At 42.0% G+C, this 20,387-nt stretch overlaps 1 non-coding gene across 1 annotated transcript; it reads right to left on the bottom strand.

Moving 5' to 3' along the window:
* Positions 1-18,196: 18,196 nt before the first annotated feature.
* On the bottom strand, positions 18,197-18,299 carry LOC123600122. The gene has a single exon (XR_006713501.1). It is a non-coding gene; the product is annotated as a U6 spliceosomal RNA (small nuclear RNA).
* Positions 18,300-20,387: the final 2,088 nt, after the last annotated feature.

Here is a 20,387-nt window from a genome sequence, read left to right on the forward strand (position 1 = left end):
GATACACAAAAATAACTCAGAGAAGGCTTGAATATCTGTGTAAATTTAAAATATCAGAGGCGGGGGCGCCTCGGTGGCTCAGTCGGTTGAGCTTCCGACTTCGGCTCAGGTCATGATCTCGCAGTCTGTGAGTTCGAGCCCCGCGTCGGGTTCCATGCTGACAGCTCGGAGCCTGGAGCCTGCTTCAGATTCTGTGTCTCCCTCTCTCTCTGTTCCTCCCCTGCTCTCTCTCTCTCTCTCTCTCAAAGGTAAATAGTTCCCCATGGGGCGCCTGGCTGGTTCAGTCAATTGAGCGTCCGACTTCCGCCCAGATCATGATCTCGTGGTCTGTGGGTTCGAGCCCTGCTTTGGGCTCTGGGCTGCCAGCTCGGAGCCTGGAGCCTGCTTCCAAGTCTGTGTCTCCCTCTCTGTCTGCCCCTCCCCCGCTCATGCTCTGTCTCTCTTTCTGTCAAAAATAAACATTAAAAAAAAATTTTTTTTTTAAATATCAGAGGAAAATATAGGCAAATATTTGTTAAACGTTGAAGTGAAGGGGACCTTCCTAAGCAAGATAAGAAAGTTAGTTATGTTTTTATTAGAAGATTAATAGGTTTAAATCTAGGGGCGCCCGGGTGGCTCAGTCGGTTAAGCGTCCAACTTCGGCTCAGGCCATGATCTCGCTTCTCATGGGTTCGAACCCTGCGACAGGCTCTGTGCTGACCTCTCGACAGCTTGGAGCCCGGAGCCTGCTTCAGGGTCTGTGTCTCCCTCTCTCTGTCTGTCCCTCCCCTGCTCACACTCTGTTTCTCTGTCTCTCTCAAAAATGAATAAACATTAAAAAATTGGAAAAAAAAAATAGGTTTAAGTCTGTAACAACATAAAGTTGATGTGGAAACAGCTTAGCTAGAAGACAGAATGAGAGAAAATATTCAGAAGAGTGCCCCCAGAAAAGCTCAGAATGCCACAAAAGCATGGAGGAGGGGCTCCTGAGTGGCTCAGTCGGTTGAACGTCTGACTCTTGATTTCAGCTCAGGTTATAATCTCACGGTCGTGGGATCAAGGCCTGCGTCCGGGCTCTGCACTGAGCGTGGAGCTTACTTGGGGATTCTTTCGCTCCCTCTGCTCCTCTCTCTCTCTCTCTCTCTCTCTCTCGTAAAAAAAAAAAAAAAAAAAAAAAAAGAGGGAAAAAAACCCCCCTACATCTTAATAATAGGTCCTGACAGGTCTGCCTCTAACTGTAGGATCATTTCATCTGTACAAATAACTTAAACACCGATTCAAAGACATAACTGCACACATACACAAACAAAATGGCGCAATAACGAACAGAAACACATACTACACACGTAAATGAGTCTTTTCCCCTTAACTGAGTCTTGCAGACTCTATGAGGGAAACCATCTAAGCTCCTAGGACTGGATCTATAAAGCCAACCTCCACCCCACGCTGATATATACTCATGCACCCACACTCAGATTCATAAATTAGTAATGCAGAAAAAAAATCACAAGGTGTTAAAAGACTCTGAGGACCAACCTGAGGAACGAGATTACATGCCTCTGTGGAACCCACTAATAAGAAAGAGAAACCGATCTCTTGAAATGATCGAATACATAATAGGATCAATATAATTCCTTCGAACACTGAGTCATGAAAAGGGGGAGAAGCACGGCCAGAGAAGACTGGGTTTCCATGAAAGTTTAATTCTAGAAGGAAGTGGGGCCACAGGTAGCTGACTGACTAGTACAGAAAAACCGTTCAGATACTATAAAATCAAACCAAGAAATCCCCGTATTCTGAGACGAGCAAGCCCTGAGAAAATATAGTAACCGCATAGCTTTACTAATCAAATTAAGTGAAGAAACACTAGAGCTGACTAATAAGTTAATAAAAATAATGCACTAAAGAATAAGGAAGGGGGGCGCCTGGGTGGCGCAGTCGGTTGAGCGTCCGACTTCAGCCAGGTCACGATCTCGCGGTCCGTGAGTTCGAGCCCCGCATCGGGCTCTGGGCTGATGGCTCAGAGCCTGGAGCCTGTTTCCGATTCTGTGTCTCCCTCTCTGTCTGCCCCTCCCCCGCTCATGCTCTGTCTCTCTTTCTGTCAAAAATAAACATAAAAAAAATTTTTTTTTTAAATATCAGAGGAAAATATAGGCTAATATTTGTTAAACGTTGAGGTGAAGGGGACCTTCCTAAGCAAGATAAGAAAGTTATGTTTTTATTAGAAGATTAATAGGTTTAAATCTAGGGGCGCCCGGGTGGCTCAGTCGGTTAAGCGTCCAACTTCGGCTCAGGCCATGATCTCGCTTCTCATGGGTTCGAACCCTGCGACAGGCTCTGTGCTGACCTCTCGACAGCTTGGAGCCCGGAGCCTGCTTCAGGGTCTGTGTCTCCCTCTCTCTGTCTGTCCCTCCCCTGCTCACACTCTGTTTCTCTGTCTCTCTCAAAAATGAATAAACATTAAAAAATTGGAAAAAAAAATAGGTTTAAGTCTGTAACAACATAAAGTTGATGTGGAAACAGCTTAGCTAGAAGACAGAATGAGAGAAAATATTCAGAAGAGTGCCCCCAGAAAAGCTCAGAATGCCACAAAAGCATGGAGGAGGGGCTCCTGAGTGGCTCAGTCGGTTGAACGTCTGACTCTTGATTTCAGCTCAGGTTATAATCTCACGGTCGTGGGATCAAGGCCTGCGTCCGGGCTCTGCACTGAGCGTGGAGCTTACTTGGGGATTCTTTCGCTCCCTCTGCTCCTCTCTCTCTCTCTCTCTCTCTCTCTCGTAAAAAAAAAAAAAAAAAAAAAAAAGAGGGAAAAAAACCCCCCTACATCTTAATAATAGGTCCTGACAGGTCTGCCTCTAACTGTAGGATCATTTCATCTGTACAAATAACTTAAACACCGATTCAAAGACATAACTGCACACATACACAAACAAAATGGCGCAATAACGAACAGAAACACATACTACACACGTAAATGAGTCTTTTCCCCTTAACTGAGTCTTGCAGACTCTATGAGGGAAACCATCTAAGCTCCTAGGACTGGATCTATAAAGCCAACCTCCACCCCACGCTGATATATACTCATGCACCCACACTCAGATTCATAAATTAGTAATGCAGAAAAAAAATCACAAGGTGTTAAAAGACTCTGAGGACCAACCTGAGGAACGAGATTACATGCCTCTGTGGAACCCACTAATAAGAAAGAGAAACCGATCTCTTGAAATGATCGAATACATAATAGGATCAATATAATTCCTTCGAACACTGAGTCATGAAAAGGGGGAGAAGCACGGCCAGAGAAGACTGGGTTTCCATGAAAGTTTAATTCTAGAAGGAAGTGGGGCCACAGGTAGCTGACTGACTAGTACAGAAAAACCGTTCAGATACTATAAAATCAAACCAAGAAATCCCCGTATTCTGAGACGAGCAAGCCCTGAGAAAATATAGTAACCGCATAGCTTTACTAATCAAATTAAGTGAAGAAACACTAGAGCTGACTAATAAGTTAATAAAAATAATGCACTAAAGAATAAGGAAGGGGGGCGCCTGGGTGGCGCAGTCGGTTGAGCGTCCGACTTCAGCCAGGTCACGATCTCGCGGTCCGTGAGTTCGAGCCCCGCATCGGGCTCTGGGCTGATGGCTCAGAGCCTGGAGCCTGTTTCCGATTCTGTGTCTCCCTCTCTCTCTGCCCCTCCCCCGTTCATGCTCTGTCTCTCTCTGTCCCAAAAATGAATAAACGTTGAAAAAAAAAATTAAAAAAAAAAAAAAGAATAAGGAAGGTATATAAAATGATGATGATAAATAAAGTCAATACATCATAACTTATGTAGAAGTAATGATTCACTATAAAACTTAGTGAAGACATTAAAATTCTTGGGATTTTACATTTTCTTGAAATTCTTGAGTAAGGAGGAATAAAATGTGTTTATTTACACATCATGATCAGTTTATTCCTATAAAAATCTGGTTGGTAAGTTCAAGAGGCAGAAGAATTACATTTTTTCTAAACATATGAGCCTCTAGGAGAAACATTAGAAGGTTCTACTTCTCATTTTTTAGGGAAGCATAGATTTTTTTTAAAGATAGCTAGCAGAAAAATGAAATGTATTCTTCCAAATCAGAGACTGTATTATTTCCAAGTAAAACTCAAGTGACGTAATAAATAAGATTAAAAGGAACAACATAATCAAGGATGCACAAGGAAACAACAAACCACATAGATAGAAAGTAAGGGTGAGAGAAATGGGTGAATTTATTTTTTTTGTTTATATAAATTGCTGTATTTAAAAAGAGAGATTCATTTTAAAAAGAAAACAGATAATCTATGTTTGCTTATTAAAATCCATGTGAATAGGCCAAACTTTCTAATTTAAAAACAAAAACTTTACATTAGTTTAAGATGTACACCTAAAATAACATGACGTACAACCATACTTTAATTTTTTTAAAAATGACAGCAAGGGTGCCTGGGTGGCTGAGTTTGCTATTTATGAACTCTTGATTTGGGCTCGGGTCATGATCTCATGTTCGTGACATTGAACCCCACATTGAGCTCTGCATGGACAGCAAAGAGCCTGCATGGGTTTCTCTCTCTTCCTCTCCCTTTGCCCCTCCCCACTCTCTCCTCTCTCTCTCTCTCTGTCTCTCTCTTTCTGTAAGTAAATTTTAAAAAAAGCAGAAGAAAAGAAATGACTTATAAGGGTTAAAATCAAAGAGATGGACAAACATTTATAGGATAGAAAGAAACCAAAAAGAATTTGTTTACAAAGATTCTCTGTTATTAAAAATCTATGGCCCCAATTTGGAAGCAGCCTCGTATCTAGTTGCAAGGGACTGGATAATTCATATCTGGCACATTCCTCCCATAGAAGGCTAGAAGTCGGGGTTGATGTTTAGTGTTATATTATACTGACACCAATATGAACGACAGTTCAAAAATGGACATCCTCCGGAGATCCTGCACTTCCAGAAAAGTGGCTTGACTTAGTTATTTGCATCATAAATTGCCTGATGGGAGAAGAACCAGTCATGCAACTCTCTCCACAGTTGATGGGAGGCTCCATACAAGAGCACAAGATAAATGGATATGGGTATGAGAGAACACAGCTGCTTAGAGATGGCTTGAGGTGAGCACTCCCCCGCAGCGAGGCAGAAGTGTTCCATCTGGAAAGAGGAACCCTTTTGCACTGTTGGTGGGAATGCAAACTGGTGAAGCCACTCCGGAAAACAGTATGGAGGTTCCTCAAAAAGTTAAAATAGAACTACCCTATGACCCAGCAGTTGCACTACTAGGTATTTATCCAAAGGAGACAAAAATGTTGATTCGAAAGGGCACAGGTACCCTAATGTTCATAGCAGCACTATTGACAATAGCCAAAGTATGGAAAGAGCCCAAATGTCCATCAACTGATGAGTGGAGAAAGAGATGTGGTGTAGATATACAATGGAATATTACTCAGTGATCCAAAAAATGAAATCTTGCCATTTGCAACAACGTGGATGGAACTAGAGCGTATTATGCTAAGTGAAATAAATCAGTCAGAGAAAGACAAGTATCATATGATTTCACTCATATGTGGGATTTAAGAAACAGAACAGATGAAGATAGGAGGAGGGAAGGGAAAATAAAGTAAGATAAAAACAGAGATGGAAACAATCCATAAGAGACTCTCAAATACAGAGAACGAACTGAGGGTTGCTGGAGGAGAGGTGGGGGGGGGATGGGCCAAATGAGTGAACGGCATTAAGGAGGATGCTTGTTGGGGTGAGCACTGGGTGGTTTATTTAAAAAAAATAATAATAAAGTTTTGGAGAAAGAAAAACAAGTGTTCTATCTGGAGGACAACAAAAAGCCCAGTTGAATCTCTTTTTCAGGAAGTAAAAATGCTAAAAGCATTTACTGAACTGGGATTAGATGTACAAAGAGAAAGCCCTGGTCTGCTTCTCGATTTGACTTCCCTCACCATCCAGGACCCTGTGTTACCCCTGAAACATATCCTTGTTATCAACAGTCATCTATGATGTTTCTTCCTTGAGACTTTATAGAGCCGAATGATATATATGCAAAACATAATCTCATTGTTTCTATGCATAAAGAAAGATCTGGAAGTCTATGCAGTAAGACACTGCGGTTAACTCTGAGTACTGGAGTAGTTCATGCTCTTTGCTTCCTTCTTGCTACATATCTGTGTTGTCTAGTTTTTCTATAATGAATATGCACCATCCAGGCAATAGAAAAATAATAAAAGTTACCTCAAAATTAAATTAAATTTAAAGGCAAACTAATGTTATAAGCAAACAACATGCTTTCTAAGCAATTTGGTAATGTGCATACATAAACTTTTAAATTGTTCGTATTCTTTGACCTAGTCATTCTACTTCTGGGAATCTACCCTAAGAAAATTTGATGCAGAAAAAGCTTTGCGTACAAAGTTGTTTATCAAAGCATTATTTATAATAGTTCAGAATTGGAAGCAACTGAAATATTCGCTGAATAAAGTTTGGAAATGCCACTTCATGGAATATTATGGAGTAAAAGATGATGCAAAGGGTTTATAATAACATAGAAAACTTCTCACAAAAGAGTGAAAAATTGCAACTAGGGTTAAGTACTATTTGTATAAAAATATCATATCAACTGCGTATTTGAAAAAGAAAAAGAAAAGAAAATAGAAGTAACAAGCATCAAAGGTTTGCTTTCCCTTTGATCAAATCTGACTATAGCAGCTCTCTTCCCCAGTGGTGAGATCACATAAACCTTGGGGTCCTTAACAGCACACTCAGCCAGTGATCAAGTGTCTGCGCAGAAACACGAAGCCTCCTGATCAAACACCAACCCCTGAAATGCCCAGCTCAGCCCCGTTGACTAGTGGGCACTTGTAGATGTCCAGTGCTCTTTGGGACTGGGAAAGGGAACAAGGGGAAGGAAAAAAGGAAAATCCCTCGTGACAGTGTACCATCTTGCCCCAAGACCCAAGAATGCCACCTGAAGAGGAGGTCTGGCCCATAAGGAAAGTGGTAGAAGCGTATTTAACTGGCCATTTTCCGGTCTTGCTCCCCAGGTCTCCTTGAACTCCGGTGTCCAGTTCATTAAGTAATAATTCATTCAGTCAGTCACTTGCTCAGCTATATTTTCACTGTCTGCTATGTGGCAAGCAGTGTGGCAGGCTGATTGTTTCTGTCTCCGATATGATGGGAAGTCAAAACTTAAATCAAAATCTTATACAGTATTTGAACACTGACAGGCTAGCTGATGATTGTAGGACACTCGTTAATTTTTGGCAGTGTGAGAGTGTGAAAGTGTTTTGTGGGTTTTTTAAAAGACGGTTTTTATTGTCCAGAGATATAGGCTAAGGGATTTAAGGGTAAGATATGATATTTGGGGAGGAAGTAGGGCAGTATACAAGACAGAAGAGATAAAAGATGCATAGGTTGTTAATTGTTAAAGCAGGAGGAGGAAATGCGGTGCATTATATTTTCTCTACTTTGCGCGTGCTTGAAAATTTCCATAATAAAATGTGTTTTTATTTTTTTTCTGAGCACCAAGAAAATTAGATGCCGTTAAACAAAAACAATTGCCTGGAAACATGAAACATATGAACTGAGAGGAGTATTTTGAAGGAATGGAACATAGAACTAGGAAAATGAATAGCAGAGAGCTTGACCTAGATTGAGTCATCAAGAAGGCTTGGATTAGTGACTCCTGGACTCACCTGAGGAAGAGGAACTGCTAATTTGGTGAAATAAGGGAGCGAGTAAAACATTCCAAGCAGTGAGACCTACCTGTGTCCAGACCATTCGTTAGAGGACTGCACGGAATGTTTTAGAACCGAAAGAAAGCTGGACTATAAAAACCAATGGCACAAGTTCCGTGCGATTAGCTGTCGAGGTCAAACCTGGCCAGACCATGCAGGGGGGGCTTTAGGGCAATCTGAGGATATGAGTCTTGTCCTAAGAATAATAAGAAGCCTTTAAAGTTTGGAGGCATAAGATCGCATTTGCATTTTGCAAAGATGATTACCTTGGCTACGATGAAAAAATGAATGAGGGGGGTGCGGTGGGAGTAAGGGTGTGCTACGGCACACAAGAAGGCCAGTAAGAAGCTACTATAACGGTGCAGGTAAGACATGATATTAGCTTTGTGGTTTGGATGGAGATGAACAAACGTAGCCGGACTTGAAAAATGTTTGGGGGCAACGGCCACATAATTTAGTGATGGGTTACGTATGGGAGACTAGGGAGAGGGAGAGTTTGAAGAATGACTGGCCTAGCATTGTATGCTACAAAGATGAGGGACAAAATATTCCATCTTAAGAAATTTTCTAGTCAAGGGGTGGGGCAAATAACCAGTTGTGACCTAATAAAGCTAAGAGCTAAAATAGAAGTAAACCCCCTATGGGAGCATAGAGGCTATGAGTAAACTCCCACTACCTGGGGGTCAAGGAATGCTTCCCCCAAGATGCCAGGTGAAGGCAAGTCTAAAATATACGAATGCGTGTTGATGGGAAAAGGAAGGTGAGAATGATATTCTGGCAAAGGAAATAGTAGGAGCCAAGGAGTGGAACACGTCACACAGCATGCAGGGCAAGGTGGAGATCCCTCGAGGAAGTGAGACACCTGAGATTCCTAAGGCACAGCATTTGCGGACATGTCCTTACAGGATGCCAAGAGGCAGCACCAACCAATTCGCATCCTAACGATGTGTCTACTTCCTGGTGGGTGGGTCTGAAGGGGAGAGTAGTAGGAAGTGAGGTAGCAAAGGTGAGATAAGGAAAGGTCTTGTTTTGTGTCTTAGAAAACTTGGACCTCGTTCTCCAGGAATAGGAAAACATCAAAAGGCATCAATGCAAGGGAGCGAAAGGCCGGTTTCACAGTTTTAATAAATCTCTCTGGTGCAGAATGAACAAGGACAGCAGACTGAGCAAAGACAGAGAGACCTGGTAATACGCTATTGTCTCATAATCCAGGAGCAGATGGTAATGACTTGGTTAGGATGACACTATGAGAGAGACATTCACATATTCCAGGAACATTTAGGAACATTGGGGGAAAAGACGAGTCAGAGGTAACACAGGTTTTCCAAGAAATTAGTAGATGATGCCACTTATTGAGATTCTGTATATGCATATGCACACACACACACACACACACACACTCACACACACTCAGGTTTATACGTTCAGAAACCCACCGTGCTATTTATCGCATTCAGCCAACGTATTTCCTGATTATACTGCTCTGATTCGCAGAAAACGAAAACAAAACCAAAACGCCAAAACTCTGCACATTGTCTAGTTTCTGGAACCGTAGCCTTTTCCCGAATTGTTATGACCATGAATACTTCCAAGACCTGAGTTGAATTTTAAAAGCAGTAGATAGTGGAGGGCGATTATTTTCAACGTGGAAGAATTCTTTTTCTCTTTCACACAAAGAACGACAGATTCATGACTATAACTTCTTAGAGAGCAGGTAACATGTCCATCTTATTTACAACCATTTTCCCAGATGTTCCTGATATGGAGTATGTACTCCTATATTTATGGAATAAAAGAACAGTATTTTAACTTAGTAGGATCAGTTAGCTTTCTGCGAAACTAGGTGGCCCAAAATTCAATGGTAAACAACAATCTGGAAGGAACGCTGTAGCTGCCATTACCCGTGGCAGTAGCTAGCACAGGGCACACCACAGAAGCACTCGGTCTTATGCCTTGAAGACATGACACTATCTTTGTATAATTCTCATTCGTATCCTTGAAGATCAGTTGAGTCAAGTGACTGACGCTGGGTTCAGCTGGGGCTGGTGTGAAGTTACGGGCAGCATGCCGGTCATCAGCAAGAACATATTTCAGGCCTCTGTTTGTGTCATATTTGTGAATATCCCATTGCTAAAGAAAAGGCTGATGGTCAAGGCCAAAGACAGGGAGCAGAGGGGGTCCTTTGAGTCTGCTTGAAAGAGCTACAAAGTCATATGGCAATATGGATGCAGAAGGGAGTGAAAAGCTAAAGCTAATCATTTAACCTAGTACTGTCCACACTCATGGTCACGATTATTCACGTCCCTTCTCCTTGAAAGATACACCCACCCCCATCCCAAGACCTCCAAACTCTTATCCAATCATAGCATCAAGCTCTGAGTCCAGGATCTTATTATCTATATCAGGTCCAGATTTACTTTCTCTTAATCTACAGATATTTTTTTTTCACTTTTAAAAAAATGAAAGCTTTTATTATTTTAGGATATCTTGATATTTTTCATTTTTTATTTTCTTTTTTTTTGTTTTGCTTTCTGATTGTTAATTGGCTTTTATTTTAAGATATTTTGATATTTTTCATTTTTTATGTTCATTTTTTTTTGTTTTGCTTTGTGATTGTCAATTTGCTTTTTTTTTTTTTTTTTTTGCTTTGTGATTGTTAATTTTATGTGTCAACTTGATTAGACCATGAGGTGGACAGATATTTGGTCAAATATTACTCTGGGTGTTTCATCCTTGAGGGTGTTTCTGGATGAGGTTAACATTTAATTTTGAGGAAAGCAGGGGCGCCTGGGTGGCTCAAGTCAGTTGAATGTCAGACTTCAGCTCAGGTCATCATCTCACTGCTCGTGAGTTCGAGCCCCGCGTTGGACTCTGTGCTGACAGCTCAAAGCCTGGCGCCTGCTTCCAATTCTGTGTCTCCCTCTTTCTCTGCCCCTCTCCCACTCATGCTCTGTCTCTTTCTCTCAAAAATAAATAAACGCTAAAAAAAACTTTAAAAAAGATAAATTTGAGTAAAGTAGATTGCTCTCTCTAACGTGGGTGGACCTCGTCTAATCAGTTGACCTGGGATAGAATAAAAATGCTGAGAGAAAACTCCTGCCTGACTGCCTTTGAACTGAAATATCAGTCGCAAGCCTGCCTGTCTTCAAAATGATCTGTTCTCCTGGGTGTCCATTTTGATGACTCACCCTATAGAACTTCACCGTGGTGCGATGTGCCAAGGGTACCTGAAATCACAAGGAGAAAATTCTGCATCTCCTGGGACCACCCTTTCTAGTCAATGGTAAGTAATTAAAAAACTTTTTTTTTTTAGTGTTTATTTATATTTGAGAGAGAGAGAGAGAGACAGGGTGCAAGTAGGGGAGGGGCAGAGAGAGAGAAAGAGAGAGAGAGAGAGGGAATGAGGGAGACACAGAATCCGAAACAGGCTCCAGGCTCAGCTGTCAGCACACAGTCCACAGTGGGGTTTGAACACGCGGGATCATGACCTAGGCGGAAGTCAGACGCTTAACCGACCGAGCCACCAAGGCACCCCTAGTCAATGGTAAGCAGTTCTTAAATGTATTTTTATATTAATACAGCATGGATATACTGCGGAGAAGAATGTGATACATGTTGTTGAACTTAACACAGTACTTCAGTCATCTTTTCTGCCCCATTGGTAAAAACTTCAAGAAACACCGCTAGTGACTGCCATACCTGCTATTCTCCACCTCCTTGTTCATGGCATTCCTTGAGGCCAGGCTACTTTGCAGTTGCCATCTGATTATTCCTCGCTGTGGCTGGCACAGGGCATTCAAAAACTGATACTGGTTGAATCCCTCTGTGCCTGACTGAGATGATCCTGTGCCTGGATTCCCCATACGAGCGTCAGACAAACCTCAGTTGAATCTGACTCCGTCCCTCATAGTAATGTGACCTTGAGCAAACTACATAATGTCACGTCTCTGAGATTCCATTTCCTTATCTGTAAAATCTAGAATATAATGCCCATTGCATGGGATCATTGTAAGGTTTCGAAGAGATGCTGCATAAAGAACCCAGAAGAATGTGGGATACAAAGTAGGTACTCAAGTAATAAGAGCTGTGACCGTGGTCCTGATGACGCTGGGGACGTTGATGATGCTAGCTTTATCTTTTTTTTTAATTTTTTTTAACATTTATTTATTTTTGAGACAGAGAGAGAGAGAGAGCATGAACAGGGGAGGGTCAGAGAAAGAGGGAGACACAGAATCCAAAACAGGCTCCAGGCTCTGAGCCATCAGCACAGAGCCCAACGCGGGGCTCGAACCCATGGGCCGCAAGATCATGACCGGAGCCGAAGTTGGACGCTTAACCGACGGAGCCACCCAGGCGCCCAATCCTAGCTTAGTCTTACCAACTGAAAGAAAGAACGGAAGCTGCAAAACAAATTAACAGTAATGACTGGGGGAAGACTTCCTACAGAATAAATTGGTTTTGCTCCACGTCAAACGTCTGTTTTCATTCCATGTGGTAGAAAGGGTAACGTAAAACTGATGTCTGCTCCAAGTTCACTGAGATATACTCACATAAGCGAACAAAATCATCGGTATTCTCTTTCCTAAATCTAAGTGTTAAATGGGAATCGCAAGCCTTCCTCATATTTTCTAAGTTAATTATGAATCAGATATAATCAATGATGCTATAGGGAAAGCACTAAAAATAAAAACAAATGTGTCTTCGGGGAACCGAGCTGTGAGAATTCAAAATCACTAGAGTCGTTTTTCTCTGCCCTTTTTGGTGAGAGCATTTTCAGATGCTTTTTTTTTTTTTTCTTTTTGGTAAGTCTCATTATTATAGAAGAGTGATAACGTGAACAAAATCTCTCAGGCCTAGATCATGTCCTGAAAAGTTACACCCTCTGCTGTCAGTACAGCGAGGACGTGCGTGGCCACATCCTAGAAAAGGTTGGTTCTCTGCCACCCTCTGTATCTGTGTAGCCTGAGAGAATATCACCACCTTATCCCTGAGGGCCATACTCTCTACTTCACCCAAGCCATCCAGTCATTAATCAGAAACCTTCACTTCCCTATGGCTTATGTCTGTGAGAACACTGTCACAGCAGGGCTGGCTGGGCAATGACTTCAAACATACCTTTAAGCCCTGTGCTTCCTAATAATTTAAGGGCCTTTTCCTGGAAGCAAGAATGTTTCACTGCACCTGTCTGAGCAGGGCCTATACCTGGAAGGGAGTGTCCACTGAGAAAATACCCACAATTTTCCAGGATGGCATAGCACAGGATATTCCTAATGAAACAACTCACACGTCTTAATGAGTAGCAAACATGACTTAGTGGGGAAACTGGGATGGCCATAAATAGCACTGGTTTTTTTTCCCATCTGAATTCTGAATCAAGTGCGAGGTTTATGACGTGTGTTAAGTCAGGAAGAACAATGGGCCCCCTAATACTGAAATGCCAAGTTAGACTCGTTCCCTCAGGCCCAGGCTGGGCAGGCTTTCTTGGGGTCTGAACTAGGAAGCTTGTGGTGTGGAGAAACAGAGCAGGAGCCTGTGGGCTGATCATCCTCAAAAGGGGTAAGGAAGGGCTGGTCTTCTCATTCCCAGGTCCTCAGCCAGGTCTCACCAGCCTGAGAAATCACCCACTCTGTGCAGAATTGGAGCGAGGCCATGGGTGTTAAGCACGTGGGGCTACCTTCAGTGGAGAGAAAAGCTAAGAGGGTGAGAAACAACTTTGTCCTTATAATGGCCCCCGCCAGAGTTTCCCAACCTCAGCCCTATTGGCAATTTGGACCAGATACGTTTTTGCTGTGGCCCTGTCCTGCACATTGTGGGATATTAGTGGCATCCCCGGGCCCCTCTCACTGGACACTAATAGCCCATAACCTCCTTGCTCTGAGTTGCAACAACTAAAAAATATCTCCAGACCTTGTCAAATTGGTCTTGGTTGAGAACCACCGGCCGAGACTCTGGTTCTATTTGTTATAGATCGGTTCATTCTGAACTCTTCTGTTGAGTACTCACTATATCCCAGGCTGGGGGAAAGGAAAAGATCTGGTTCTGGCCTTAGATAGCTGTGCCTCGTTGACGCACAGAAATGTGTCTAAGAAGAAAGTTGGTGGTACACGTGAACGTCTAACTGTTCCCCGGACAGATTGGCCTCGAATCAGTAAAGCCCCGTTTGACCATGTGGAGGTTGATCTGTCATGCTTTCCGTGATGAACTGCCTCTTAGGGAAGCCATTTCTCTGCAGGTCCTTCATTTCTGTTTTGAGAATGACTACTGTATCTGGCTTGACATGCAGAATGTATGCCTACAGCCCATGAAATTTGTTTTCTTCCTGAGTAATGGGGCTCTTCCACCCTCTGTCTCCATGGCATCTGCGAGATCAAAGCCATTTATTTCACAACAAATATTAAGGCCTGGGCAACTTAATCTTGACAGAAGGCAGAATCTCTAGGGAAAATGCAGAGAGTTTAAACAAAAATAACTCACTAATGCCTTCATTCCAGTGCTTCTGACTTTTATATACCAAATATATTGAAGTGATAGGATTGTTATACTTAGGATATCCCTTCAAGCAGTCATTTTTATGGATTTTTGACCGCACACGGTATTGGCACCCCTAAACCTTTGTGTTGTTCAGAGTCAACAGTAAATTCGTGTTATGCTATCAAGACCTACAAACAAGATTCGCTCTCTGAGTTTTTTTACTTAAAAATAAAGGCTCTGGGCGGGATAAACCCTAAGCCCTCTTGAATTTCTGAAATTCTATGACTCTAAGAAAATAACATTTAAAAATATCACCAATATTGAATAATTGCATCCATTCAGTGGCATTTATTGACCGTCTGCTCTGCACTTTGCTTAATTTCAGGCACTGGAGCCACAGCTAAAGGGAATTGCTTATTTAGGCGTGAAAATACATATAGATACTTTCTCATGACACATATCAATGTTTCACAAGACTCTTTGAAGAACCTCATAATGGGGTCTGCCTTATTTTTTAATCATCTCCATATTTAAAGGAAAGTTTAGGAACTTACCCATAACGCTGAGGTATCTTGACATATGGAAATAGGTCTCTTCCCCACCCTTTCTAGCAGAGCTACTAGAATGGGATAGAATAAACCCTGGAAGGCAAAGGGACGGAGAAGTGTAGGGTCAAGCCTATACCAGTCTGGGATGCCTTAGGACTCACTGCTCCATTTCACCTTCATCCTCCCAACACTCACTCTGTGTATTTGTCTAGGGAATACTGAAACCCTCCCCTCTAACAGACGAAATGAACAGACTTTTTCCAAAGAAGACAGAGATGGCCAATAGACACATGAAAAGATGCTCAGTATCACTCAGCGTCAGGGAAATGCAAATCAAAACCACAATAAGGTATCCCTTCACACCTGTCAGAGTGGCTAAAGTCAAAAACACGACAAGCAACAGGTGTTGGCGAGGATGTGGTGAAAGAGGAACCCTCCTGCACGGTTGATGGGAATGCAAACTGGTGCAGCCACGGTGGAAAATGGTATGGAGTTTCCTCAAAAAGTTAAAAACAGACCCACCCTACAATCCAGCAATTGCACTACTAGACCTTTCCCCAAAGAATAAAAAATCACTAACTTAAAGGGATATATGCATCTCGATGTTTATAGCAACATTATTTACAATAGCCAAATCATGGAAATAGACCAAGTGTCCGTTGATTGGTGAATGGATAAAGAAGATGTGGTATATGTATGTATGTATGTATGTATGTATATACGCATACACACACACACACACACACACACACACACACAATGGGATATTATTCAGCCCTAAAAAATAAAATCCTTCCATTTGCAATGACATGGAAGGAGATAGAGAGTATTCTGCTAAGATAGAGAGTATTCTGCTTAGGTCAGTCAGAGAAAGACAAATACCATATGATGTCATTCATATGTGGAATTTAAGAAACAAAACAAAGGAGCAAAGAGGAAAAAGAAGAGAGAGAGAGGAAAGCCAAGAAACAGACCCTTAACTTTGGAGAGCAAACTGCTGGTTACCAGAGGGGAGGTGGGGGGATAGCTTTCATTCAGGAAATCTGAATTCTACCAAGAGGGAGAAAGATGGAGGAGAGGAGTAAAATGGACCAGACATGGCAAGTGAGAATATAATTGGGATCACCTCCATCCTGTGCCTAGGTGATCCCAAGTGCAGTTTCAGAATCCTTCACAACTCAGGCAGCCAAAAGCACTCAACGATCCTGAGCACTAGAGATGAAACACATTTCTCTGGTTTTTTTTTTGTTTTTTTGTTTTTGGATAGGATTTATGGGACAAAAGATGAGAAATCATGGACAACTGAATCAAATATATTTCTGAATACTCACTAAGCAGGTGGCCTAGCAGGCCTGATTTGAAAAAATGCCTTAGACATAAATTTTACAAATGAGGAAGCTAAGTTTCAGGAGGCTGTTCCTTGACGAACACCAACATAATTGATGACAACCATAAATAGCATGTTTCAATGGCCTCACCATGTACACCGTCCCACCCATCAATCAGAAGCAAGCATCTGCATTTTAAAATATGCTTATAATTGCTTATTATTCAAGTTGACTGTTGGAAAAGCACTCATAGTCCCATATATTGTGAGTAATTGAGTCTCAACTATATATTGTTAAGTGATTTGCATGATCTGGACCCTGAGGTCCTAGCCTGACATTTCCCTCTTTTCTCATTACTGGCTATTCACAGCATCCAAAGACATGACAGAGGCCCCAACTGTGATGCCCTGATCGCTGCCAGGCCCCAGGCATTGAAGCCACGCTTGCTGCCATTCTCTTTGGCTAAGTTAGACACATGCTAAAATGGATACAAGGATCCCAAAGCAATTGCCTTGGAGGACACTTAAATGAAGGCAAGTGAGCACAAGGTGGACAAAGGAAAGCTTTCAAGAACCTTGAAATTGAATTTGGAGTCACTAATACAGCTGGGAAATGATAGCGCCGAATGTCTCAAGGTCACTTGCTACAGAGAAGGGGCCTTTATTTCAAAGAAATTGCCTTGTCTGCCAAGATAAAAAGGAGACATATACACAGCAAAGAGAAGGAACAGATGCTGCAGGGCGCTACCAGGGGAGAGGCTGCAAAACAAATCATCGGCGAGAAAGGGAGTGAGGAACGCCACACGTTTCTTCCATCATTGGGCAAGAGGAGCTCTTCCCTCTCACTCACAGGACAAAAAGTAGGCTGGCTCCAACCAAATGGCCGTTTAGGCCCAGTAGGGCCATTTGCACAAATGGGAAAAGCTAGAGAATATATGATGTTCTCCACTGTGCCAAATCAATGGCTATATTACACCTGCCGCAGCTGGGTCATAAAAGCTGGAGCACTCTGGAACTCTTTTAGACCACAGGGTCCCCACAGTCACAAGGTCCCCCCAGAAACACCATTTCCTTCTACCTGTGGATCCGACATCCAGCGAATTTCAGGAGACGATATAAATAGACTAAAATCTCCCTCATTTCTGGAGGGGACATAAAGACACCGCAGAACCAAGATTTTTCTCCTTTGCTTCCTTCTAGAACTTTTACAGTTTTAGATTTCACATGGAGTCTATGATCTGTTTTGAGTAAATTTTTTTTTATATGAAATGTATTGTCAAATTGGTTTCCATACAACACCCAGGGCTCATCCCAACAGGTGCCCTCCTCAATGCCCGTCACCCACTTTCCCCTCTCCCCCACCCCTCATCAACCCTCAGTTTCTTTCTCAGTTTTTAAGAGTCTCTTATGGTTTGCCTCCTTCCCTCTCTGTAACTTTTTTCCCCCTTCCCCTCCCCCATGGTCTTCTGTTAAGTTTCTCAGGATCCACATAAGAGTGAAAACATATGGTATCTGTCTTTCTCTGTATGACTTATTTCACTTAGCATAACACTCTCCAGTCCCATCCACGTTGCTTCAAAAGGCCATATTTCATTCTTTCTCATTGCCAAGTAGTATTCCTTTGTGTGTATAAACCACAATTTCTTTATCCATTCATCAGGTTGATGGACATTTAAGCTCTTTCCATAATTTGGCTATTGTTGAAAGTGCTGCTATGAATATTGGGGTACAAGTGCCCCTACGCATCAGCACTCCTGTATCCCTTGGGTCAATTCCTAGGAGTGCTATTGCTGGGTCATAGGATAGATCTATTTTTAATTTTTTGAGGAACCTCCGCACTGTTTTCCAGAGCAGCTGCACCAGTTTGCTTTCCCACCAACAGTGCAAGGGGCTTCCCGTTTCTCCACATCCTCGCCAGCATCTATAGTCTCCTGATTTGTTCATTTTAGCCACTCTGACCGGCGTGAGGTGATGTCTGAGTGTGGTTTTGACTTGTATTTCCCTGGTGAAGAGCGATGTTGAGCATCTTTTCATGTGCCTGTTGGCCATCTGGATATCTTCTTTGGAGAAGTGTCTATTCATGTCTTCTGCCCATTTCTTCGCTGGATTATTTGTAAAAATATGGAAGCTTCACAAATCTGCATGTCATCCTTGCACAGGGGCCATGCTAATCTTCTCTGTATCACTCCAATTTTAGTATATGTGCTGCCAAAGTGCCCATGAGTAAATTTTTTATATATGGAGTAAGATACGGATCACGGTTTGTATTTGTACATGGGTATCCAATTGTTCTGACAGCGTCTGCTGAAAAAAACTATCCTTTCTGCACTGAATTACCTTTTCAACTTTGAAAAGGATCAATTAATCCATATATATGTGTGCCTATTTCTGGATTCTATTCCACTCCTCCGATATAACACCTTTCTCCTTTTGCTATTACTGCACTGGCTTGATTACTATAGCTCAGAGTAAGTCTTCAAATCAAGTAATGTAAGTTGTCCAACTTTACTCTTTTTCAAAATTGTTCTATTTTCGTTCCTTTGTATTACCATATGCATTTGAAAATTAGCTTATCAATTTCCTCAAAAAAAATTCTGCTGGGATTTTGGATTGGAATTCTATTGAATTCAATTCCAGTTCAAATGGAAAAGTACAGAGATTTTTCACTTAACCTCTTCATATATGTTTTTCTTCTTCCACACCAAACGACCTGGTTCCCTTGGACACTGAAGGTTATAGAAAGAGAACATTCCGTAATTATTCATTACCTTTATTCCACGTCACATACATGGTCTCTAAGTAATAATGTTCATACTATCACCGCCAATATAATTATTGTTAACAATTAAAAGCTTTGTTTCTCTCTGTTCTCCTCCCATTTTTATAATGTACTATATCTACATTTTCTCAATATATACATACTCATCCCGTAATAAATGCTTTCCCTTAATTGATATTTTTCTTCTCCTTGAAAGCACACTTTCAACCCATTTATTCAATTTAGTTATACTTCGATTCCTCTGAAAGTGATTTTAAGCTGCTTGAAATAAAGAAAAAGACAGGAGTGCCTGGGTAGCACCGATGGTTAAGCATCCGAGTTCTTGATTTCGGCTAAAGTCATGATCTCGTGATTTGTGAGATTGAGCCCCGAGTAGAGTCGGGGTTCTGTATGCTGACAGCAGGGAGCCTGCTTGGAATTCTCTTTCTCCCCACCTCTCTCTGCCCTCCCACACTCTTGCTGTGTGCGTGCACATGCTCTCTCTCTCTCAAAATAAACAAATAAATAAAAAAAAGAGGAAAACATAGTTGTGAAAAAGAGGACACACATATGCTAACCATAGTGTAAATATGTGTTGTAATTAATCACAATATTTGGGTCTATGCATCCTAACAGCCAAGTTGAAGATGGAGACGTGACAGGTTACATAAATTGGCGGTTGTCTTTAGAAAAAATTTTTTTTTCAACGTTTATTCATTTTTGGGACAGAGAGAGACAGAGCATGAACGGGGGAGGGGCAGAGAGAGAGGGAGACAGAATCGGAAACAGGCTTCAGGCTCTGAGCCATCAGCCCAGAGCCCGACGCGGGGCTCGAACTCACGGACCGCGAGATCGTGACCTGGCTGAAGTCGGACGCTTAACCGACTGGGCCACCCAGGCGCCCCAGAAAATTTTTATTTTAGAGGCGCCTGGGTGGCTCAGTCAGTTGAGCATCCAACTTCAGCTCAAGTCATGAACTCACAGTTTGTGAGTTCGAGCCCCACGTCGGGCTCTGTGCTGACAACTCAGAGCCCGGAGCCTGCTTCGGATTCTGTGTCTCCCTCTCTCTCTACCCCTCCCCCCGCCGAAAAAATAAATAAACATTAAAAATTAAAAAAAAAAAGAAAATTTGTATTTTATTTTCTTTTTATTCCCAAGACTCCATGCCAAAAATATTTTTCATATTGTATTAGCAGGAGACACATTTGAGGTGTATAATAACATTTTCAATGAGGGCTTCACAGAAATACAAACATGAAATTTATATGGAAAAAAGTTCAAAACATAATACTGAAGTGCAAGTCAGTAAGACTGAGTGATCTTTTAGGGAAAGATCTTTTTTTTTTTTTTTAATTTTTTTTTCAACGTTTATTTTTTTGGGGGACAGAGAGAGACAGAGCATGAACGAGGGAGAGGCAGAGAGAGAGGGAGACACAGAATCGGAAACAGGCTCCAGGCTCTGAGCCATCAGCCCAGAGCCCGACGCGGGGCTCGAACTCACGGACTGCGAGATCGTGACCTGGCTGAAGTCGGACGCTTAACCGACT

Source organism: Leopardus geoffroyi, chromosome C1 (genome assembly GCF_018350155.1).
Source record: "Leopardus geoffroyi isolate Oge1 chromosome C1, O.geoffroyi_Oge1_pat1.0, whole genome shotgun sequence".
Taxonomy (NCBI): Eukaryota; Metazoa; Chordata; class Mammalia; order Carnivora; family Felidae; genus Leopardus; species Leopardus geoffroyi.